At 38.8% G+C, this 26,005-nt stretch overlaps 1 pseudogene; it reads left to right on the top strand.

Annotated features, from left to right (window-relative positions):
- The window catches only part of LOC149163699 (serine hydroxymethyltransferase, mitochondrial pseudogene), an 89,578-nt pseudogene extending 64,891 nt beyond the window's left edge, over nucleotides 1-24,687 (top strand).
- The last annotated feature ends 1,318 nt before the right edge of the window (nucleotides 24,688-26,005 follow it).

The raw sequence follows: 26,005 nt of genomic DNA, 5'->3' as shown, positions 1-26,005 counted from the left end.
CCGAAAAATCTATCATAAACATGCATGGTCATGGTTATGAGAGAAAAAGATGAGGAGGCATATGAAGCTTTCCATGGTTGTGATCCCACTCATACAAAAGAATTGTATGAAATTATTTTTAACTATAATGGGATTTTTCAAGAACCAAGTGGGTTTCCTCCAAAGCATGAGATCCAACATGAAATTCACTTGCAGAAGGACACTCCTTTACCAAATATTGGTATGTACAGGTTGTCAACCATTGAGATGGAGGAGATAAAGAAACACATCTAGGAATTGTTGAAATGAGGGGTCATAAGGCCAAGTTATTCTCCGTGTGCCTCACCCATTGTATTGGTGCCAAACAAGGAAGACACATGGATTATGTGTGTATACTATAGGGCACTCAATAAAATAAATGTGAAGAATTGGTACCCTCTCCCTCACATTGATGATTTATTAGATCAATTGAAAAACCATGTCTATGTCACAAAAATGGACTTGTACACTGGCTATCATTAGGTCAGGATTGCAGAATCAGATGTATGGAAGAATGCATTCAAGAAAAAACAGGTGTTGTTTGAATGGCTATAAATGCCATTCGGACTGTGCAATGCTTCGGACACATTCATGAGGGTGATGACTGACATTTCCAGACCGTTTCTTAATGATTTTGTATTTTTGTATCTTTATGACATTCTTGTTTTCATTATAACATGAGAAGATCATGTGAGTCATGTTAAAAAGGTTCTTGATGTTTTGAAAAAAGAAAATTGTATGTCAAAATGCATAAGTGTGACTTTGGTAAGACCTCTTTGGTTTACTTGGGTCACATTGTTGGAGGTGGACAATTAAAAATAGATCCTTCTAAAGTTCATGTGATTGTGAGGTGGCCTAAACCCACAAATGTTACAGAGGTTCATAGCTTTTTGGGTGCAGTACAATATTGGAGAAGATGCATTGTCAACTTCTCCATCATTTCATCCCCCTTGCATGCATTGACAAGTGTGAAGAAAACCTTTCAGCGGGGAGGAAAGAAGCAGAAAGCCTTTGATACACTGAAATAAAAGATCAGTATCGCACCCGTTTTGGCCTTACCTAATCTCCAATAGCCTTCTAAGATCAAGACAGATTCTAGCGGGTATGCCATGGGAATGCGTGTTGATGCAGCAAAGGAAACCTGTATGTTACCATTCAAATAAGTTCTCCAAAGATGTTGTGAACTATCCCACATATGAAAAGAATTTATATGCCTTGGTTCAAAGTGTGAAGAAGTGGAAGCACTATTTTATTAGCAAAGAGAATGATCATTCACAAATATCACCAACCCTTGTAGTACCTCTAGTCGCAAACTAAGCTTCAACAAACACATCATTTTAGATGGATGGGGTTCCTTCAACAGTTTCATCTGGTAATAAAATACAAGAAGGGAGGTAGCAACAAAGTGGAAAATATGATCTCTCGCCCTCCTATTTCTGCATCTATTGTTTTGAAAAATTCCTCTTTATCTTTTGAAATTTATGTTGAACAATATGTTGATGATGAATATTTTAAGGAGATTTATGCGAAACTAACTCATGGATCGTAGGTAGACAATTACCATTTGTAGGGAAAATTGTTGTACCACCTTGGTAAACTTTGTATCCCCACTAATGAAAGAATACATGTAATTAGAGAGGCACATACCCCACCTTGGTAAACTTTGTATCCCCACTAATGAAAGAATACATGTAATCAGAGAGGCTCATACGGTATACCTCTCTTGCGGGGAAAATTTTAAGAACCCCCCTAAATTTATATGTACAATAAGTGGGTGAATCCCCATGACACATAGGAAAAATGGAAGGCGATTTTATTAATAATATAATATGTAAATATAAATTTTTTGGCGAATCTCCCACCAAATTATATTATCTTGTAAAATCAGGGTGAATCACTAGTACAAAATGGTGAATTTCTAAGAAATACAAGGGTTGTTGCAGTATCTTGGCACCAAGAGGGTATTCAAGAAGAAACTCTAAAAGAACTTGAAAACATTGTTGGTGAATTAGATGAGCTTGACTAGTTACCATCAAGTGCACCACTCTAGTGACTAAATCATACAGATCTAGAACTAGCAGTTGTCGCCTAACAATTGATAGGTCGAAGTAAAGTAAGTTTTTATTTTTAGTTAACAAAGGTAGTTACAATAATCAGGCTATAATCACTTATAACTTCAAAATGTAGTTTTTCATATTGAAAAGTTGAGAACCATGAGTATTTCTTTATTATGAGATAAATTATCAACTTTGGAACCTTGATTCCCTTCGCTTTAGGTGGAGGTAGCTTCCTTGGCAACTCGAATTGATAATGAACTTATTCTCTTCCTTAATCTGTCCTTCAAAGGAGACTATGATACCTCAGCTTCTTCTGCAGTGGAAAACACCCTTTCTTCGCACGTATGGAGTAGATCAACCCAAAAGAAATAAAAAATGACCTCGGTTATATTTTTCCTTCCTTTGCTTGGTTATAGGCTTCCTTGATGAACTTTGCACCTCCTATTGCAGACTTCTCCTTGACTGAAATTCTGTCTCTGAAATGAGGCTGAGTTGCCCTATTTATAGTGGTTGGAGCATCCATAATAAGATGACTTGAACTGTGGGTGAGCCGACATATCTTTTGGAGAAAATTTATTATTTCATTTAAGGTCGACTTGAAGGAGATGCTTGAGCTTGGTCTTGGAGGGCTATTTGACTCTTTCATTGACTCATATACAAATGTAACATGCCCAAGAAGGGTACTTCATACATGACATTAACTCAATTTTACTTTATGACCAATCATAAGGGCTCCCAATGGGAGACATTACTAAAAATAAAATTCCTTGCTCATGAAACCCATGAGACAAGCATTACAATAATAATTTAATTTTTCTTCTTTACATCAATTACATAAAATCACAAATACACATGTCATTATGAAGACTGAACCTAGTTACATTTTTCAATAGATAGAAGGGACTAGCATCCATAATGATGGTGAAAAATCACAAAACTTTTACTTTTTCTCTCCCTCCTAAAATTTCGACCCTTCAAGGTAAACCACTAGGATTAGGGCTTGAGGCTGAATTGAACTAGGGCCTGACGTTGAGCTGGTTGGAGGTCGTTCTACCTAATTGAGCCTTAAAATACCAAAATCTAGCAATTTACATGATTGGAAGAACTTCCTTAGGGCTGACATCATCAACCCTAGGTAATTATAGGGCTCGAAAAACACTAATTCTGCATTAAGGCTTCAACTTAGGGTCATTTTGAAAGTTTGACTTTCCTATTGTGATCATATCATTAAGAAAACATTTTATCTCTCTTGTATGTCTAGTTAGGCTAATTTTGAAAGTACGCATTGAAAACCCCAGGCTAGAAGTCCATCTTTATAGGCTACTTCATAAGTACACTACTCCTTATCCAATGGAATCAAGGCTTTTGCTTAGCATGAGTACCTTGGGTAAGCTTATTTAAGTGTCACCTTTAAACCCTAGACCTAGAAGATACTTTAGGTAACATAAACTGGGAAGCCTCCCGTGTGGTGAAATTTCATTAAAGAGCAAGAGGTAGATTGTTGAGGTGACAGTAGCATCCACCTCATTGTTGTGTCTTGGTCTGGATTTTGCCTTGTGAGGCATCTCACAAGACCTAATAGATTTTGAGTCAATAGTGCTATCGTAGTATCTTGTATGGGCCTTGACAAGACTGCTAGTTTGGGTGGTAACATGTCCATGACTTGTTAAAATGGGCATATTTCACCCTCTTGTGCATCTTAGGTTGGAAAAGGTTATTTTCTGAAGTTGTTCTTTGATTTTCTGAAATCCATGGTACTTCAAAATTAAATTTCATGTTTCTGCAATTCCATGATGCATGCTCTTACCAGTTGGAAGGCAGTGTTGGTAGGAGGCAACTGCTGTTGATTTTCAGAAATTCAATTTACATGGAATCTTAGCAGAATCAAAATGTTCCACTTTATCTGGAAGGGGAAAAATAATGGCATGCTTGATAATAACTCGGTGTGAGGATTGTTAAGTTGTAGTGACTATTTTTACATCATCTCCAATTATGCTTTGCAAATCTAGAACCCAACTGAAATGTAGCAATGGGGCTTAGCCACCTAAGGATTTTGAATGGCCATTGAGAAAATGCCACTTGTACAAATAGGTACTGTCCCAGATGAGGGGACCTCCAAATGAATGGCATGTAGTCATAGAAACTCCCTGCAAAGCCACAGGGAAGTTTCCTTCGAAAAACAAAAAAGTAAAATGAATTTCAGTTGACTTAAAGTATGTATACCGTTTAAAAAGTCCTAAATACTCTTAAATTGTCCTTAAATATCATTACTAGGCTTCAAGTCACTTAATGAGGGCTTCATTAAAGGAATTCTCTATTAATTAGTTTTAAATATCATTCTTAAAATGAAGTAGTTGAAAAATGTTATTTTGAAGTTTTATAACCCTGAAAGGGTGATAGCAATCTCTTAGGCTATTTAATCCCAATTTTCACCATGGTAAAGGCATATTTTGTCTATACAATTGATATATTTTCAAGCGTGGGGAGTATTTTTCTTTCTTAAGGATGTCAAGTTGCTCTTCTGTTTGAAAACCATAAAAATCACATAAAAGAAAACATAAAAAATTATTTCCTCTGTTATTCATTTGTGAAACAAGATCTCATAGAGTATATGTAGAAAACATAAAATAATAGCAGAACTAAATTACCTTATGATATAGTACCAGTTACATGAATGACTTCCATGAAATGCAAAGTTAGATCCTTCTATTGCCTTCCAATGATCAAAGTATGCTCCCTCTTAGAGTTATAAAATACTGCAAACTGGTGGAGAGAACTCGGCATATTCAACCTGATTTTTCCCTTAAGGATATTCATTGACAACCTGTTTGTAAACAACACATATCTAAGGACATTGTATGGAAGCCATATATTTTCAGCATAATCTTCTTCAGAGAAATTATTCCCATTGGAATTAAGCCATGATGCACCAATCTTTAACATTAATTAAGGATCACCGATACATCTTTGCATCTCTTCAACTGAGGGAAATGATTGTATTAAGGAGTGCAAGAGTTGCAAATTTTTATTATCCACGTGCCCATTCCCTGCATTATCAATTCCTTGTGGGGTTCTAACGTCCATTGAATTTCTTGCTTCTAGACTTCCTATGCTTCCACTAGATGTATAGTCGCTGAAAAATCCAAAGTGCTTCCTAATTTCCCATGTTCTTTGCAAAAAGGCTAGATATGGTTCAAAAACATCATGGTGGCTTGCTGTTGCATTTGCAACGAGGTTTAGCTCAAAATAAATCAACTTTGGATTTTGAAGTTCTCGTAGTACTGATACTCCAATACCCAACTATTCAAACCTATACAGGCCAATTATGGGAATCAAGAGCACGAAGTTAGTCCCAAGCTTTAGGAACGAAGAAAATAACGACTAAACTAATTTTCCACAACAATTTTGTTATGAAAACATCTCACAAAAAGATAGAAAAGATAGATAAACGCCTTAGAAATAAGCCTCTTCGAGGGGGCAACCTCCTTTACATTACACAAATTAACAATTCTTGGATGATACAAATGACAAGACCTACTTTCTATAAATAGGAGTCTAAGGGGTCATAATATAATCAGAGCTGACATAACAATAATAATGTAAGGGCACAATAATAACAACATTAGGCTTATATGGGGCACAATAATAACAATATGGGGACTACATGGGCACAACAATATAATAAGGGGGTTGTACTAATAACAATAATGGGTTACATTAGTAGTATAGGGACATAACATGCCCCTCTCCTTCAAAAAGTGTTGTCCTCAACGCTTGAGTAGTTCTTGATGCTTCTGTATAAATTCTTGTCCTTCCATGTGGAATCTTCAGCGGGTAAGTTCTTCACTATGAAATTGATCTATTTCATAGCTGTCAGTTTCTCGGTTCTATGACTGCTTTAGGTTCCAATATGATTTTTCCTTCCTTGTCAAGTCCTCGCAATACTGTTTGAACTGGGATATTCTGCAACTTTTGAATGAGTTCTCACTCCTTTGGGCACATGGATATCTGTAAGGCCTGATGTTTGGAGGAACACTTATTGGAATCAAATGAATAACATGATCATGATCACAAATAGGTGGGAGGCCTTTGGGAGTCTCAAATACCTTGGAATGATTGTCCAGAACGTTTTGGAGATCTGGAGAAATACATGATTTCGATGTGGGATCCTCTAGTGAACATAATTGTGAAATTACACCCTGTTGTTATTTATTTAGAAGATTTGTCATGCTGTTAGAGTTGATTATCTCTCCCAGCTTCCCTTCTATACCCCTTAATTCAACTTCCTTTCCTTCCTAAAAAAATTTCAAGAAAAGTTCTTGAAAATTAAAAGTTATCGTACCCAAAGATTGTATCCATTGGACTCCTAGTAAAACATCAGCACCACCCGTTGGAATGGAAAGCATTGGGCTATTCAATACATATTCTCCCATGGATATCTTGATATTATGGCACTTTCCAAAGCAATTTATGGTTCGTCCACTTGAAACCATCACTTGACACTTTGGTGCTGGATATAGGAAGCAATTCAATTCCTTAGCTATTTTACAATGAATAAAATTATGGGTACTGCCCGAATCAATCAACACTATTACCTTTTTCTTATTGATATGTCCTTCTATCTTGATAATTTGAGGAGTGGTAATTTCTTCCAATTCATTACAAGATATGGTCGGGTTCATTTTCTGATGCTCAATGTGATCTTTCACATCTTGAACATTTTTCTTCTTAATATGTCCTTCTATATTGATAGTTTGAGGAGTGGTAATTCTGGGCAATGCATTACAAGATATGGTCGGATTCATTTCTTCTTTCTCAATGTGATATTTCACTTCTTGAACCTTTTTCTTCTTGATATGTCCTTCTATCTTGAGAGTTTGAGGAGTGGTAATTCTTTCCAATGATTTACAAGGTATGGTTAGATTCATTCATATTTCTCTAGGGTGGGTTCCTGATGTATATCCTCTTCTTTTGATGTTTCTTGATCCTTTTATTCCTCCTCTTCATAATCTATGTAAAATAATTTCTTCTCAACACACTTACGACCTTTAGTGTATTTTCTATCACAATTGTAACAAAGCCCTTTTTCTCCTTTTTCTTCCAATTGTTGTGTTGAAAAATGTGCAACAAGAAATTCTAAATTTAGAAAGTGTTAAAAATAGATCTGCTAAAAATAGCATGTATAAAAATAGCAGTTTGGCCAATGAGAAGTTTGGCCACCTTGGGTGAGAGGTGAAACTGCTAAAAATAAAAACTTCTAAAAATAGCATTTCTGGGTCCCTTCCTATTTTTAACAGTCCCTGGTTTAACTATAGGAAGTAAAAACGAATTTGGTCTTACTAGCAGTTTAAAATATTAATTAATTAATCTCCATGAGCTAATTAGTTAAGGAAAATCAAACTTGAAGTCTTTGTGAGAACATGCAATAATTTCTCCACTGGTTGGGGAATGTGTCCTTGATTTGCTCCACTGATTGAGGAATTAAGGATGAGTTCTATATTGAGAGGATCAGTTGACTTAGTTTAACTTAGTCAAGTTCAGTTAGATTAATTTAACAAGTTGTTAAATTAATGAGATACAGTTTGTTGATGTTTGCATGAATGTGACAACTGTTATTTTTAGATAACTGTGTATTCACTCATGGATAATTGATGCATGTTAGTTCAGACAGAGACCCAGTTGAGATAAGAGAAGGGACAATGTACTATCAGTTGGATGGATATTTTTCCTATAATGGAAGCTCATCCATGATGAGGATTTATGTCCTTCAAGTTTGTGCAGTTACATCAGAGGTTAGTGAGTGTGTGAAGAGGCCAATTCACACAGGTGGAAACACTGGATCCCAAGGAAACTGCACAAGGAAATAGGAGGCTTGGAGGGCAAAGGAGAAGGTTTGTGAGAAGCCTTTGACTGTATATGAGCAGCAGAGGGATTGTACTGAGAGATGAATAGCTTCCGAGCTAAGGCTTTGTGTAATCCGAACTATATTTCCACTTGTATGATAATACAAAGATGGGGTTTTAGGCAAGTGCTTTCCCTGGGTAAATTCTTCTGTGTTATGTGTGATTGATTCCTTCTTATTATTTATATGTGTTCTTGTTGATGTTTCTCATGGTTGATTAAGCTTCTACTAAATTGTTTGTAGAAGTAGATCAAGTGTTTTTCTTTAGTACACTGCATTACCAAGATGATCTACAGGTGGGAAATTTCTACATGGTATCAAAGCTAGTTGATTTGTAGAAAAAGTTCTAGATGGTATCAAAGCTAGCTAATTTGTAGGAAAAATTCTACAAAATTCTACATGGTATTGGAGCAAAGGTGATCAAGGAGAGAACAGTATACTGAGAGGAGATTTCAAAGTTTTGAGTTTTGGGCCAAGAGTTTGCAAAGCTCATCTGAAAATTTCTGTATAAAATTTTCAGAAATAAATAGCAGATTTGGATTCCTTGTGGAAAAATACCCAAATTCAAGAAACAAATCTGCTGAATCAGAGTTCGGATGAGGGAGATATCACTGATTTAAAATCAACTATTTTTCTAGAAAATTTCGTGATGGCGTGAAAGTGGAAATAGATTGGTGTGCTAGCCAAGAACCTGTATGCACTTGAGGTACAAGATGCATGCAAAGCATTGAGGAGAAAGGCAAAGGTTAGAGACTTGGTGGTTGAGAGGGAGAGTATATTACCTCTCAACATGCAGTGCCAGAAGAAGTATCAGACAATTGTGGAGGAGCCACGATTGGTGTAGTAGCTTCAAGAGGTTGTGGAGCAGCCACAACAAGGGAAGCTGAGAGGAGATCGAGTAGAGACATCTACTCATGAAGAGACCTCCAGGAGCGGGAAATTTTGAGCCAGGTGGGCAGAGGGATCACATGCAGCCATACCTCAAGGTAGGAGGTGGGGCGATGTGGAGTGATCATCCCATGGAGGAGGGGTAGGATCCTTGAGGTACCAAACCTCTTAGATGAGACCTTGCTATGGGAGCCCCGATGTGGAGTAGCAGGAACTGATTGATTGGGTAGAGACAGATGCAGATGGAGTGGCAGAGAGAGCTACAGTGCAGGGAATCCCAGGACAGCGCAGAGCATGCAGGCTGCAGCAATGCAAGAGGCACAAGTGTGTTGCACAGTGCAGGGTAGCACAGAGAAGGGTGCAACGGTGTGAGATGCATGGAGATGTTGTAGTAGCGCAGAGGTCAGAGAGGGAGCACTTGTCAGCAACAGGTAGAGCTTCAACATTAGAGTATGTTTCTAGCCCAACAGAGTGGTCAGTTGGAAGTTTTTTTTTTTGAGTGTTGCTAGAACAATCACACTTGGTAGATGTGTTGCATGTAGAACATTCCAGAGTTACAGGATCGGGTTCGAGTGGAAGCCTTTCTAGAGGGAGTGTTGAAAAATGTGCAACAAGAAATGCTAAATTTAGAAAGTGCTAAAAATAGATCTGCTAAAAATAACATGTCTAAAAATAGCAGTTTAGCCAATAAGCATTTTGGCCACCTTGGGTGAGAGGTGAAACTGCTAAAAATAGAAACTTCTAAAAATAGCATTTCTGGGTCCCTTCCTATTTTTAGCAATCCCTCGTCTAACTATAGGAAGTAAAAACGAATTTGGTCTTACCAGCAGTTTACAATATTAATTAATTAATCTCCATGAGTTAATTAGTTAAGGAAAATCAAACTTGAAATCTTTGTGAGAACATGCAATAATTTCTCCACTGATTGGGGAATGTGTCCTTGATTTGCTCCACTGATTGAGGAATTAAGGATGAGTTCTATATTGAGAGGATCAGTTGACTTAGTTTAAATTAGTCAAGCTCAGTTAGATTAATTTAACAAGTTGTTAAATTAATGAGATACAGTTTGATGATGCTTTCATGCATGTGACAACTGTTATTTTTAGATAACTATGTATTCACTCATGGATAACTGATGCATGTTAGTTCAGACAGAGACCCAGTTGAGATCAGAGAAGAGATAGTGTACTATCAGTTGGATGAATATTTTTCCTATAAAGGAAGCTCATCCATGATGAGGATTTATCTCCTTCAAGTTTGTACAGTTAGATCAGAGGTTGGTGAGTGTGTGAAGATGCCAATTCACACAGGTGGCAACACTGGACCCTAAGGAAACTACACAAGGAAATAGGAGGCTTGGAGGGTAGAGGAGAAGGTTTGTGAGAAGCCTTTGACTCTCTATGAGAAGCAGAGGGATTGTACTGAGAGCTGAATAGCTTCTGATCTAAGGCTTTGTGTAATCCGGCTATATTTCCACTTGCATGATAATACATAGATGGGGTTTTAGGCAGGTGCTTTCCCCAGGTAAATTCTTCTATTATATGTGTGATTGATTCCTTCTTATCAGTTATATGTGTTCTTATTGATGTTGCTTATGGTTGATTAAGCTTCCGCTAAATTGTTTGTAGAAGTAGATCAAGTGTTTTGCTTTAGTACATTGCATTACTAGGTTGATCTGCAGGTGGGAAATTTCTGCATGGTATTAGAGCTAGTTGATTTGTAGAAAAAGTTCTACATGGTATCAAAGCTAGCTGATTTGTAGGAAAAATTCTACAAAATTCTACATGTTGTGGTGTAAACCTTGTAGGTTGTGGAAGGCTAGGAGAAAAAAGACTTCCATAATTATAGTCGTGAGTGGTGGGATTCCTTGTTTCCATAATTTCGCTTTCAATTTTTCTTGCCAACCTAAATGCCTTCTCCAATGAATCAGGTTCCCAAAGACGAACCTTGTGTTGAATATTATCCATTAAAGTCCCTATGAAGACATCAACCATTTTCTTCTCTAGAATATCATTTACCCTTATATTCCATTTTTGGAAGTCCTCAATGTGCTCTGCCATTGAACCCTTTTGTTTAATATTTATCAATTGCCTAAAGAAGATGTTTCTCTTTGTATCCTCATAATGTGCTATCATTTCCTCTGTGAAAATTGACCACGTGACAAGTGGTTTATGGGAAAAAAGCCCTTTATACCATAAAAATTGATTTGGTTCTAAATAATTAGATGCAATACGTACCTTTTGTAATAGTGGTACACCATGTAGATCAAAATATTTCTCTATTTGTGGTATCCAATTTACCGGATCCTTGCCATCAAACTTCCTCATCTCACTTTTTCTTGCTTTTAGGAGCTAGATCTTGAAACGACTATAACCTGTACTTTTAGATCTTTAAGTTCTGAAATTTCGGTCTGTAATAGTCCTCTGAGTCCTCTTTCCCAATCTCACGCGATGACTTAATTATAGACTAGTTCAGTAGAGTGAACTTGTATGACATGCCATGTGTCACTGTTTCAACATTAGGTTCTAAAAATTATACCCAAACAAGATACAGTCTGTCCTGTTTCTGTAACTTCTTACGAAATTTCAATTTGATGCTTAGAGAGAAAGTTATGATGATTTTCCCAAGGTCAGCTGTTTAGGATGTAATTCAGAAGTCTGCAAAAACCATAAATTCCTCATATCATATATCCGAAAATATAGCAAGACAAGGTCTACAATTTGGACCCAAGGTTCAAACCGAATTCTTCTCAAATGGGTTTTTGTTTAAGCTTCTGAAACTTTGTAGCGCAAAAGTTATAGCAAAAATTCCACACTGACCTGTTTTAGATGAAATTTGGGAGCTTGCAAAAACCATAACTTACTCAGATCATATCTTCAAAAATATAGCGAGACAAGATCTAAAATTTGTACCCGAGGTTTAGCGAGCTTTCGTCTCAAATGGGTTTTGTTTTTAGCTTCTGAAATGTCGTAGAAAAAATGTTATAGCAAAAATTCCATGATGACTTGTTTGGAGCAACGAAACCCTAGAATCTAAAGCTCTGATACCAAATGTTATGAAACCAGCTCACAAAAAGATAGATAAAGACCTTATAAATAAGCCTCTTCGAGGGGGAAAGCTCCTTTACATTACACAAATGAAAAAATTCTTGGATAATACAAATGGAAAGATCTCCTTTCCATATATAGGAGTCTAAGGGCTCATAATATAATCAGAGCCGACATAACAATAATAATGTAAGGGCACAATAATAACAACACTGGGCTTCTATGGGGCACAATAATAACAATATGGGGACTACATGGGCGCAACAATATAATAAGGGGGTTGTACTAATAACAATAAGGGGTTACACTAGTAGTATAGGGACATAACAATTTTCAAATAAGGATTTTGATTTTAGTAATGATCACAAATATTAAAATACTCGGGTATTTAATATCTATATGCTTCTACGATTTAACTTTTTAGCTTACTATTAATGTTTCCAATATCAAACCATTGAAGATATCATAGTGCTAACACATAATAATTATCCTTAACCAGAAGTAAGAACGATCCATAATGAATCAGGTCAAAAACAAGTTAGAAAGAGGCCATGTTGCGTAAGACACATACCCCTAACCTAACTACCTCTGGGACTTTTTAAGTAGATAAAATCCAAGGAAAAGGTGCGGAAGTGACAGAGATGGGGGAAGTAGCCGAAGGGAGAAAGCCATCATCAGCCAAGACACAGATCAGGAGATTGAACACTTGCTGCCATGTATAGGTGCAAGAAATCCAGTACCTCTTTCTACTTTGTAACTTAAATTTTGTTTCATTACCCTCCCAAGTAATATATAAGTCTCAATTTTTTTTTTACCTGGAAAAGGTTTTTCTCCAGTTCAAACTTTGTATAGTCACTGTAGTGTGTAAGTCTTTACTTATGTTGCTATTACTATTTCTCTCTGATAGTAACTAATCCAAGTCTGGATGTGACAAAGGACCCTTCCAAGACCTTTTACTTTCGTGATGTGTTAAATTGCATTTTTTAAAGGAACATGAATGAATACATGTGCATGTTGTAAATAAGAGGAACATGTCAATCATCAGCAACATAAAGACATAAGCCGTTGATAACAGAGTTCGTCTAGGAGGGACTATGTCTCTGGGCCCCGGTGTCAAGATGGTGTAGGCCACTACATTAAGTGCTGTCAATAGTGATGATGTACATAAGAGGTGATGTCGCTATCATACAAGGAAAATTCCCTCACGCAGGAGTGACTCCAAGAGATGTTCCACTACAGGAACTCTCAGTCAAAAAGGACTCCTATCAGTATGACACAAACTCATGCATGATGAGCATCTTGCCAAAAGGGATCTCATTGCAAACATACATGACAACAACATGCATATCCCATCAACATACAACAAAGGGATCTTAAAACATAACACGACGAATCATGACAACAAGTACATCACACAAATGATTCCGCGACACATCAAGTAGGAATCATGAAAACAAGTAAGAAACAAGATCCCACATCAAGCATCAACAAGGATCTATGCAGCAAAATGCATAGCAAAAGAAGTACATGAATACACTGCATATACCTCACATCCAGGCCCATATGAAGAAGCAGATGTCAAACTACTGAAGTTGTTCATGCCATCAATATCATGGCATCAATTGCATGGAAATGGTTGCTTGCACATGAATGCTGACACCTACACTCCACTTAGAAAGTGGCTGAAGAATAGAATGAGCAAATGAAAAATCTGAACACACCATTAGATTTGTGGCATCGAATAGTGCAAAATCGATTGTCGAATTTCTAAATTCTGAGAAATTGAGAATCTGGGGCTCAAGGAATCTTTTAGATTCCCAGATTCCTCAAAGATTTTGCTTCATGATTGGATTGGAAATTTGCAACTCAAAAGGTGAATCTGACCTAGCCATTGCAATCCCTGCATAAAACCATGAAAAACGACTATAAAGTTGACTATATTCTGACATGGAGAAAAATTACCTCCTCGGGAAAATTTCAAGGATCAAGGTTTTGCTCCCTATTTCTACAACAGTCATGGTTCCACCTCCATACTGAAAAATGGCTTAAAAATGCAGAACTTTGATGGAGAAACGGACATTGCCATTGTGTTCTTGGCGTCGAGAAGTGTTGAAACCATATAAAATTTGTCAAAATCTAACAAAGTGAAAATTTGGCCCTCTTGCAAAATGCTGCCTCGAAATGCATGCACTGCCTCCTCCTCCTTGGCACACTAAAAAAATGTGTTTAAATAAAAAATGGATGGTGGATTATTAAAGAAAACCATTACAGTGTAGTTGGTGGAAGGTCCGGTTAATATGGAGGAGGTCGGGCGGTCAAACCCTGCCTCCATTTTTTGTACATTACAAACGATTTATTTTTGAATTAAGTTGTTGGTTGGGTCAGGCCTGCCTTGGACGGCCTGCCCACTGTACCCACCTCCACTATGCATGTGGTTGTTGCATTCCTTTGGGCGTGGTTGGGTCCATACCCCAAGGGCTGACCCACCACCCAACTCCCAACTCCCGCCTTTATATTATGGTGGTCTGTTATGAGGTTTTGTGGATCCGTGGGAGGGGCTGGGGGTCATGGCCTGCCCCTCCACCAATGTTTTATTTATATGCGGATGAGAGTTGGGGTGGCAGGGTTGGTGGACCACCACCCCCTTTTTTATATATATTTTTGTTATACAAAACAAATTGTGCGAATTTTGAAAATTCGGTTTTGGACTGAAGGAGTCATTTTAAGCAGGCCACGATTTTTCCCAGAATCTGGCTGGAGTTGGCTGGATTCTGTCTGTTGGAAAAGGCCAAATTGTGTCTTTGTTAAGCCTGTTGAGTCATTAAAAAGTAAACCCAACTTTGACTGCCTCTATCTCCTTCATCCGGACTCAGATTTGAGTGTCGTTCACATTGTTGGAATCAGGGTGACGAGCACTTCGATTTGATGTCAAGTTCATCATCTTTCTGCCACTTTGAATTTTGAGCTCTTTCCATGCCACTGTGTCTGGAGATCCACTTGGATCAATCCTCCCAATTGAGGAGCTTTTGGTCCTCCAAAAGCATGAAAAACAATCTGCAACTTTTTTTGTACCTTGTTTGCATCACAAGCGTCTTGAAGGTCTCGCTTCCATCTCCTTCACCTTTGTTCTTCAAAGCCTTAAGCGACGAGCCGACACCTGCTACTTCTGCAACCTGTAGTACATTGTTTCGCAAATTACATGCTTAATTTCATGACCAACTAATGACCCAAGTGTCCCACACTTTCCACGAGTTTATAACACATACTCGGTGGTCAAGTTTACAACAAGATGGATGCAACACCCCAGCTACTAAAACAAGACCAACATATCATTGTTGCTTTAACAAGTGATGGAAAACTCATCATCACTACAACACATGATTTAAAAACATAAGGCCAAACACTATTGTTTTGACAAGTGATGGAAACACGACATCACTTTCACAGTTTATCATGCTACTCAAAATAAGACCAAACATCATTGTTGTTGAACAAGTGATGGAAAACACATCATCACTTTTACATTTTAAAATGCAACAAATGATTTACAAAAGTATGACCATGAAACGCTAACATATCTAGAAACCATTTTTCACTTATCAAGGTGAACGGGTCGCCTCCTTGTGATGGTTTTGCTTGTCGAACAATCGTTTCACCTGGTTCATGCACTGACACTTTGTCTTTAAGGTGTTGCTTTGGATGGAGCTTCCAACAAGCGGCTCTTTGATGGCCACTTATGTCGCAATGACTACAATAGGTTTTCATCCTCCAAATCTGCTTAACATGTTTCTTTACTTGCTATCGAGAGGGTCTTTCACACCTCATCCTTTTGTGTGCTGCCATTCTTTTCCAACACTTAGAAAATGTATGGTTATGTAATCCACAAAAGGTACATGCTTTTTGATTCCATGTTTTACGTTCATCATTAACAACATGATCATAATCGAAATGAACATTTGAATGTCGAGAGTGGTTATACCTTTCCTTGCTATCTCTAGTGTAAGTATGGCGATGAGAGCTTGCCTCAGCTCTTTCCCTGCAATGGGAACTGCCATGGGATGATGGGAATGTGTTCCCATCATTCTCTTTCCTCGACAATTTCGACGATGTCTAGGAAGAATCTGACACCTTCGAGCATTCTCCCTTGGTGTATCTCAAGCCTGCATATCAATGTTTATGCACAACCTCCAAAGGTTGAGTTATGCCTTGGTTATTAACACCAAGTTATTCTTCCTTCTCATGCTTCGTCCTGGTAAGGAGCCTCATGTTTGTCCCTATAATTAGGATCTACAAATCTCCAACAGAAATCATACTATGTGAAGACAAAACCGAAAGGAAATCAACATCTTTTATCTCCTCTGTCGATTTAGAAAGAACTAAATAGGGATTCTCATCATCTGTTGTTGGTGGTTCACTAGCTATCTCGGTGCATTCTCCAAATTCCTTTTTGATATACCCAAGTCCCACCTGATGGGGTAATTCTTCTACTTTGATGGGGTTGACAATGCCTTGGCCATTAACGCCCAAGCCTTTTCCTTCATACCCCATTTTCTTTAATAGTTTGGAGCCAATTCTCATGGTATGATTTTCAAAAACAATGAAATCATCATTAGGACACATACATGAATTCAGAGAATTACATTTTACCTCACATGGGTCACACTGCAGCTTTTCCAAGGCCTCGTCCTTAGCTTGTAGCTATCATAGCAAACTTTGTTTCTCCTCTTTCTCTTCATGTAGACACATCTTCAATTTAACGTTCTCTGTTTGAAGATTATGTTTGTTGTGCTTCAGTTCTTCCAGGGCCTCTTCCGTGGCTTGCAACTGAAGCTGCAATCGCTCCTTTTCCTTTATTTCTTTCTATAGAGTTTCATACATTATTTCCACCCTTTTGGAAATTTTGAGCATGGTCTCGTACATCGCTTTTTCATCCTCTATTGCTACATGTTCCATTGTTCACGCTGCAATTCACATCAACGCAAAGACCACTCCGATACCAATTGATCCAGGTCTGGATGTGACAAAGGACCCTTCCAAGACCTTTTACTTTTGTAATGTGTTAAATTGCATTTTTTGAAAGAACATGAATGAATACATGTGCATGCTGTAAAGAATAGGAACATGTTAATCATTAGAAACATAAAGACATAAGCCGTTGATAACGGAGTTCGTCCAAGAGGGACTACATCTTCAGGCCCCGGTGTCAAGATGGTGTAGGCCGCTGAATTAATTGTTGTCAATAGTGATGATGTACATAAGAGGTGATGTCGCTATCATACAAGGAAAATGCCCTCATGTAGGAGTGGCTCTAAGATATGTTCCACTACAGGAACTCTCAGTCAAAAAGGACTCCTATTAGTATGACACAAACTCATGCGTGATGAGCATCCCACCAACATGGCATAAAAGGGATCTCAATGAAAACATACATGATGACAGCATGAGTATCCCATCAACATAAAACAAAGGGATCTCAAAACATAATATGACGAATCATGACAACAAGTACATCACACAGATGATTCACATCACATCAAGTAGGAATCATGAAAATGAGTAAGAAACAAGGTCCCACATCAAGTATCAACAAGGATCTGTGCAGCATAGTGCATAGCAAAAGAAGTACATGAATACACTGCATATACCTCACATCCAGGGCCATCTGAAGAAGCAGATGTCAAATTGGTGAAGCTGTTTGTGCCATCAATCTCACGGCATCAATAGCATGCAAATGGTTGCTCACACATGAATGTTGACACCTACACTCCACTTAGAAAGTCGCTGAAGAATAGAATGAGCAATGAAAGATCTGAACACACCATTAGATTTGTGGCGTCGCATATTGCAAAATCGATTGTCGTCGAATTTCTAAATTCTAAGAAATTGAGAATCTGGGGCTCAAGGAATATTTTAGATTCGCCCTAGATTCCTCAAAGATTCTGCTCCATGTGTGGACTAGAAATTTGCAACTCAAAAGGCGAATCTGACCTCGCCATTACAATCCCTACGCAAAACCATGAAAAACGACTGTAAAGTTGACTATATTCTGACATGGAGAAAAATTACCTCCTCAGGAAAATTCCAAGGATCATGGTTCTGCTCCCTGTTTCTACAGCAGTCATGGTTCCACCTCCATACTGAAAAATGGATGAAAAATGCAGAAATTTGATGGAGAAATGGAAAATGCCATTGTGTTCATGGCGTTGAGAAGTGCTGAAACCATATAAAATTTGTCAAAATCTGACAAAGTGAAAATTCGGCCCTCTTGATTGTGAAGGCAGGGGGAAATCGGTTGTCGATAGCTAAGGTTGGAGTTGAAGACAGGGTTTTGGATTCAGGGTACCATGGTGGGGAGTGCTACTCCCTCCTACAACCAGGCAGTCACAGGAGGAAGTCAGAACATGGGAAAGAAACATTTCAAAAAACCACTGGACAAGATCTCAGAAACTAGAAGTCAGGGAACATCTGGAAGAAGCGAAGATCAGGATCAAGAAGGGGATCAATAGGAAATGAGAAAATAAAAGGATATTGGAGGTAGTAGTGAAAAACTAGCTTCCAGAAAGACTACGGGAGTCTGCAAACCCAAATTAGGCATTATTCCTCGGGTTGTATTAAGTGACCCAACGATACAAGCTCATAGAGATCATATGACAGAGCATGCAATTATATGCAAGTTCATGGGGCTATGGCTGATGGAAATGGATTTACATGTCTGGATAAGGAGCCATTGGAAACCAAAGGGGGAAATACATTTACATCTGGGATCTAAGGGTTTTTTCATAGTTGTGTTTGCAAGCCTAGAAGACAAAGACAGAGTGTTTGAAGGGGGACCCTATTTCTACTCTGCAACAGGAATCTACATGCAGCCATGGATGATGAACTTTGTCCCGGAACGTGAAACATTCACTTCAGTACCGGTTTGGATCAAACTATATTCCCTTCCTCTGGATTTTTGGTTGCCAGAATCTTTGAAAACCATAGGCAACAAGCTGGGGCATTTTCTAAAAATCTCAGAGGCAACTCTAAAAGGAAGATATACCTCCTTTTCCTGAATATGCGTGGAAATGGATCTATCTGGAGCTCTATCAAAAGCAATCATTTTAGAAGTATATGATGAAGAATGGGTGCAGACAGTGGACTATGAGCACATACCATTCAAATGCCGCAAATGCTATGAACATGGGCATCTATATAGAGACTGCCCTACAATCAACAGGGAAGATAATAAAAAAAACCACTGTCGAGAGAGATCATGAGGGTTTCATGAAAGTTGGGAGTAAAGAAAAGGAGGAAAGCATCCACACAAGAAGGCAAATGAGGATAGACACATAAGACACAACAGTTTCAAGATCCTAGAGGAAGAAGAATGGAACAAGGAGACAGTCTAGGACATGGATAATGTAATAAAAGAGTAGGATAGGGTAGCTGATATGGAGGATATCATAGTAGAAAACTAGAAAAAGGATAATCTACCAAGCCTGATGGAGATTAGTAGGGACTAGGAGATGACTCCAAGTGAAGTAGGAATAGAGGACTATGAATTACATGAGATTCTGGATAAGGAAAATCTGGATCTAGAGAAATTTCTGGAACAAGGTAAAGAGCTAGGAGTGGACTCCTTGCCAAAAGAGGATTATGATAGAGTACAATAGATTTTTCTCTGGAGGTCACAAGTGAAGGGAGCAGGAGTCAAAAGAAACCATGAAAGCCAGGAGCCAAGTGGGGTCAAGATGATGGAGAATCCTCAAGCCCAATCTCCAAAGAACTCAGGTAGAAACAGAGGAAAAAAGAGGCAGAATGAACCACTGAGCGAATGTGGAAAAGTGTTGATCAACTCAGGTAAGATGAAAGATATTACCAATTATTCCTTTACTAATCTTTCTTAATGAAGTTCACAACTTGGAATATTAGAGGAATAGGTAATAGAAGGAAACAAATAAATCTTAGTAACAGAATGAAAGAAGAAAAACTGGACATGGTTTTTATTTAGGAGACAAAAAGTTTGATGGAAAATATAAGAGATATTCATAATAAGTGGTTATTCAATTATGAGTATTTAGAGGTCAAGGTAGATCATTCGGCGGGGGGGATTCTCACTTTGTGGGACCCTCCAAAATTGGGAATTTTGGATAATACCTTTACTAATATTTCTTAATGAAGTTCACAACCTGGAATATTAGAGGAATAGGTAATAGAAGGAAACAAATAAATCTCAGTAACAGAATGAAAGAAGAAAAACTGTACATGGTTTTTATTTAGGATACAAAAAGTTTGATAGAAAATATAAGAGATATTCATAATAAGTGGTTATTCAATTATGATTATTTAGAGGTCAAGGCAGATCATTCGGCGGGGGGATTCTCACTTTGTGGGACCCCCAAAAATTGGGAATTCTAGATGCTAAAGCATCCAGGGACTACCTTTCCATGATTTGTCAACCTATAGGGGACAAGGAGACATACATGATTACGAATATTTATGGACCTCAAAAGCTAGCAGATAAGCTCAAGCTTCTCACTTCCATGGAGGAACTTAGAGAGAGACATCCCACACTGCCCTGGATCGTTGCAGGAGATTTCAATATGATAAGATCTCTTTCGGAAAAAAAGGAGGCACTAGACAGTTAGGCAGAGACTCCATGGCCTTCCAGAACTTCATTAGGAACATGAGGCTGGTGGATACTAAAACAATAAATGGAACCTTCACTTGGAACAACAAAATGGGAGGGGTCCATCAAGTTGCTTCCAAACTTGATAGATTAATGATTTTAGATGACCTCTTTCTCTCAAGGACCTGCCATGACAGCCTCCATTCTGCCCTTTGGAGGATCAGATCATTGGCCTGTATAGTTGGAAGCCACCTTTATGGGCACTCCAAGGAACATACCTTTCAGGTTTGAAAATTCCTCACTCTCACATCCTAATTTTACTAATAACGTTGAGACATGGTGGAGGCTGAATATTCAGGGTTCAAAAATGTATATGCTCCAACAGAAACTTAAACATATAAAATATCGTCTTAAAGTTTGGAACAAAAATGAATTTGGAGATATCTTCAAAGCCAAAAGAGAAACTAAAATAAAGCTCCAAGAGATCAATTAGATCATCATCACAGATGGCTTCACTGAAGAGAGGAAAAAATTAACTAACTCTTTGCAGGAAGAATGGGAGAATCGATGCTTACAAGAAGAAATTTTTTGGAGGAAAAAATCAAGGATAAAATGGATTAAAGTGGGAGAAATAAACACAAAATTTTTCCACAAAACTACCATAGCTCACAAGACACACAACAGAGTCACAAAGATCAAGGATTCTCAAGGCATTGAGCTAGTTTCTCATAGTGATATGGAATCGGTCCTTGTTCAGCACTTCTGTAACATTGCAAAGGAGCCTCTGGAGGACAGATCTAGGTTCATTGAACATTTCACTCAATATATCCCTTAGCTGGTCACCAGAGAGGATAACCACAATCTCAACAGGCCAGTTTTAGAAGAGGAGGTCAGTGAAGTGATTAATGAAATGCAAAGTGGAAAAGCACCAGGACCGAATGGATTTAATGTAGACTTCTTCAAAACCTGTTGGGAAACTGTCAAACATGATATCCTCGAGGTGGTGGAAGACTCAAGAAGATCCAAAAAGGTATTAAAGGTTCTGAATGCATCCTTCATAGCACTGATCCTAAAGCAGGAAAAGGCCATGAATCCAAATGGTTTTCGGCCCATAACCTTATGTAATGTGCTGTATAAAATTATCTCCAAAGTGATAGCCAATCAACTCAAACCACTTCTACCCTCTCTTATTTTGGAGGAACAAACAGGCTATGTGGAGGGAAGACAAATCCTCAACAATATCATCCAAGCTCATGAGGTGGTACACTCTCTCAAAAGCAACAAACAAGCTGGCATGATCATTCAGTTGGACCTCGTGAAAGCCTATGAAAAATTGAGCTGGGCTTACATAAGAGAAATTCTAAAAGCCTATGGTTTTGATCAAAACTGGATAAGATGGGTCATGGCATTAGTTACCTCAACCAATTTTTCCATACTGCTTAATGGCGCTACTTCTAGGACCTTCACTCCATCCAAAGGGCTCAGACAAGGAGATCCACTTTCACCGTTCCTCTTCATCCTCATGATGGAAGGGCTTGGCAGAGCGATTAAGATGGCAAGTGATGAAGGAAGAATCTAGGATATCAAACTTACCGCAGATGGAGAGGAAAAAACTCATACAAAATTTGTAGATGATACTATGTTGCAGGGAATACCTACTTTCAGGGAGGCCAGAGCGATTAAAAATATCTTAAATGACTTTGCCATGGCAGCAGGCATTGAGGTAAGCCTTAGCAAGTCCAATTTTTTTTTATTTAATACTAATATTGCTATTCAGAGAAATATTACCCGAATTCTTGGATTTCAAAGAGAACAGCTACCTTCCAAATATCTTGGCATTCCTCTTACTGACAAACCGCTAAGAAAGAAAGTGTGGGAACTCATTTTAAATAAACTTCAGGAGAAGATCAAAAAATGGACATGCATATCACTAAATCTAGCAGGATGCCTTGTGCTCACACAGGCGGTCTTGCAGGCCATTCCCATTTTTATGTTTTCATCTCTTCCTACTCCTCAAGGTATTAAGCAGATAATAAGAAGCATTCAAAGGGAATTTCTATGGGGCATAGGGGAAGAGAAAAAGAAGTGGTCTTTATTAGCCTGGGATAAGCTTTGTAAGCCCAAGAGACATGGTGGTTTGGGGCTTCATGATCCTGAGACCCTTAGCAAAGTCTCAGGAGCCAAGCTTTGGTGGAGATGGATTAAGGAACCGAATGCCCCCTAGGCTAAGTTTTGGAAACAAAAATATGCCAAGCACTGGCATGAAAAGGATCATATTAGAATGTCAGGGCAAATCAGGGGCTCCCATATTTGGAACCTTACCTAGGATAATAAAAACATTGTTTAGCACCATTGTTTTTGGGAAATTTGAGCAGGGGATCTTGCTAGATTTTGGGAGGAAAATGGCAACAAGAACCCAACCTATATAGGGATGAATATGCAGATCTCAAAAATGACATAGACAACAAAGGTATGGTTCTAGTAAAAGATTTCTGGGAGAAGGGAAGGAACAATGGAAAATGGAGGGACTGGAAGGATCTAGGATACAGTGATGAAAACCGGCTGAAAACCAAGGTAGAAGCCCTCACCCAGGAGCTCGAGCAGAGAAGGATTCTTGTCTCTTCCTCAACGGATCAATTAAGATGGGGAAAGAACACTGAAGGCAACTTTAACCTCAAAGAGGCCAAACGGGAAGTCACATGATTTAACTTTGTAAATCCTGATCAGCTCTGGAAGAAACTTTGGCAAAGTTAGCATTGGATGAAAATAAAGCTTTTCATTTGGCTAGTGCATCAAAGGAAGATCTTAACTTGGGGGAATCTCAAGAAAGGCTTCATTGGTCCCTCTAGGTGTTACCTTTGTGGCGTGCATGAGGAGACGATTGAACACCTCCTTAACCTCTGTCCTTTCACTTCAAAGGTGTGGGACTGGGTGGCTGCTATCTTTAGACAAACTGATAGGGACAATCTTAGCATATCCAACACTCTAAAGAACTAGAGGAAGAACTTTTAAGGGAATGAGATAGTTAATAAAACTTGGATTCTGGTTCCAGGTTTTGTCGTCTGGAATGTAGGGAAAGAACACAACAGTCGAATCTTCAAAAACAAAGATCACAAGCCCTAACACATTATTGAGCAAATTCTAAGGCAGCTCAAAGACACAGTTAGAAGCTTGCTGAGGACCCTTCCTAAAGATCCTCCCCTGCCCCAAGAGGAGAGAATTTTACTTCACTTAGGGCTCCAGTCTATTAATCCTTTGGGAATAATGAAGACAATGAACCCTCTAAACACGAGTGCTACCATATGGAAGCCTCCTCCTCTTGGTTTCTTAAAAATCAATATTGATGGAGCAGCTAAGGGCAACCCAGGATTAACGGGCTTTGGGGGTGCCATAAGAGATGATCAGGGACAAATATAGATTATCTTCCATGGCCACTTGGGGAAGGCTACAAACAACATCACTGAGCTCATGGCATTAGAGTAATGCTTGGAAATCCTGGTGAATTCAGGTTCACACAATGTGATTATTGAAGTGGATTCGGAATTAATTATTAGAGCGGCTATGAAGATTAGTAATGGCACCTCTCCAGATAAAGTTTCCAAGCACTCGAAGCTCCTGTAGGTTTTTTACCACATCTATTCTCACCTGCAAACCCTCAAAATTGTCAGATTTTCTCATGTGAGAAGGAAGGCTAATATGTTAGTGGATCGGTTGGCGAATGAAGGTGTCACAAATAGGGACAAGGATTCTAGGCATGCTTGGGATTCGCTTCCCCCAGGTAAATTGCAGGAGGACTATCTATGTAATGCTACCCAGGATATGGAACTATGGACAAATAGGGAGGATCAGAGGAAACCTAAAGACTAGCTGGAGGTTGGAGAACTCCATACAGTCCAACCCGTTTTGGTCATTGATTTACTAAGGTCAAGTTTCCCTTGTATTGAATGAAGAATGGTATCCCTCGTCATTTGGCTTAGGTGGTGGTTGACAAAGAATCCAGGTGAACGGGATTGGCCCAAGTACTACCTTCTGGAAGGAATTAAGGGTCAGCACGTGGTGAAAGGTCGGGTGGACCTTTACGTGAGTCAACCGGACCAATACCACAAGCGATATATCAAGTGGGGTCTCAACGGTTTCCAGTTTTTCTATGTTTGGCTCCGATTCTAATCTTTGAGTGACACGTTGCGAAATGAGGAGAGAGAAAACCGCCCTCATCGGGCAGTTAACTCTCGCGCTTCTTGTCCTTCCGATATCCAAGATGACCGTTGGATCTTAATAAGTGGATCAACAGTGGTGATTGTGTGTGCGTGTTGGTCAAACCAGAAAAATATTTAGAGCGTTATGCTTTAACTTCCTTCGGGTCCCTCTGTCTATTTGTCAGTTTGACTTATGGTGGGACCTCTTGTGGTTCCAAGGTTTAATATGCTCCTTGTACTTTGTTTGGAGGTTTTCCCCGGTTTTCTAGTTTAAGTTCTCTTAGTTTTGGGAGATTGGTGTGGTTTGGACTGCCCGACTGACTGCTGAACTCTCACAGAGCAGGTGGCTCGTAAATTATGTATATTTGACTTAGTTTAATAGAAGGTCCGACTCTTACTTGATCAAAAAAAAAAGAAAATTCAGCCCTCTTGCAAAATGCTGCCTCAAACTTGGTGCACTACCTCCTCCTCAGCGCACTGACAAACTGTGTTTAAATAAAAAATGGATGGTGGATTCTTCAAGGAAACCGTTATAGTGTAGTTGGTGGAAGGTTTAGTTAATATGGAGGAGGTCGGGTGGTCAAACCCTGCCTCCTCCTTTTTTTGTACATTACAAACAATTTATTTTTGAATTAAGTTGTTGGTTGGGTCGGGCCCGCCTTGGGTGGCCCGCTCATCATACCCACCTCCACTGTGCATGTGGCTGTTGCATTCCTTTGGGCATGGTTGGGTCTGTACCCTAAGGGCCGGCCCACCACCCAACTCCCAACTCCCGCCTTTATATTTATGGTGGTCCATTATGAGCTTTTGTGGATCCATGGGAGGGGCTGGGGGTCATGGCCTGCCCCTCCACCAATGTTTTATTTATATGAAAATGAGATTTGGGGTGGTAGGATTGGTGGCGTGCCACCCCCTTTTTTTATATATTTTTTTGTTATACAAAACAAATTGTGCAAATTTTGAAAATTCAGTTTTGGACTGAAGGAGCCATTTTAACCAGGCCACGATTTTGCCCAGAATCTCACTAGAGTTGGCTGGATTCCGTCCATTGGAAAAGGCCAAATTTTGTCTTTGTTAAGCCTGCGTAGTCATAAAAAAGTCAACCCAACTTTGACTGCCTCTATCTCCTTCATCCGGACTCGAATTTGAGTGCCGCTTGCACTGTTGGAATCAGGGTGACGAGCACTTAAATTTGATGTCAAGTTCATAGTCTTTCCACCACTTTGAATTTTGAGCTTTTTCCATGCCACCATGTCTGGAGATCCACCTGGATCAGCAACATATCGTAT

Source organism: Pinus tabuliformis, chromosome 5_1 (genome assembly GCF_031772625.1).
Source record: "Pinus tabuliformis cultivar Carrire ecotype Pingquan chromosome 5_1, CPIR1, whole genome shotgun sequence".
Lineage (NCBI taxonomy): Eukaryota > Viridiplantae > Streptophyta > Pinopsida > Pinales > Pinaceae > Pinus > Pinus tabuliformis.
This window is presented reverse-complemented; position numbering and strand designations above follow the sequence as displayed.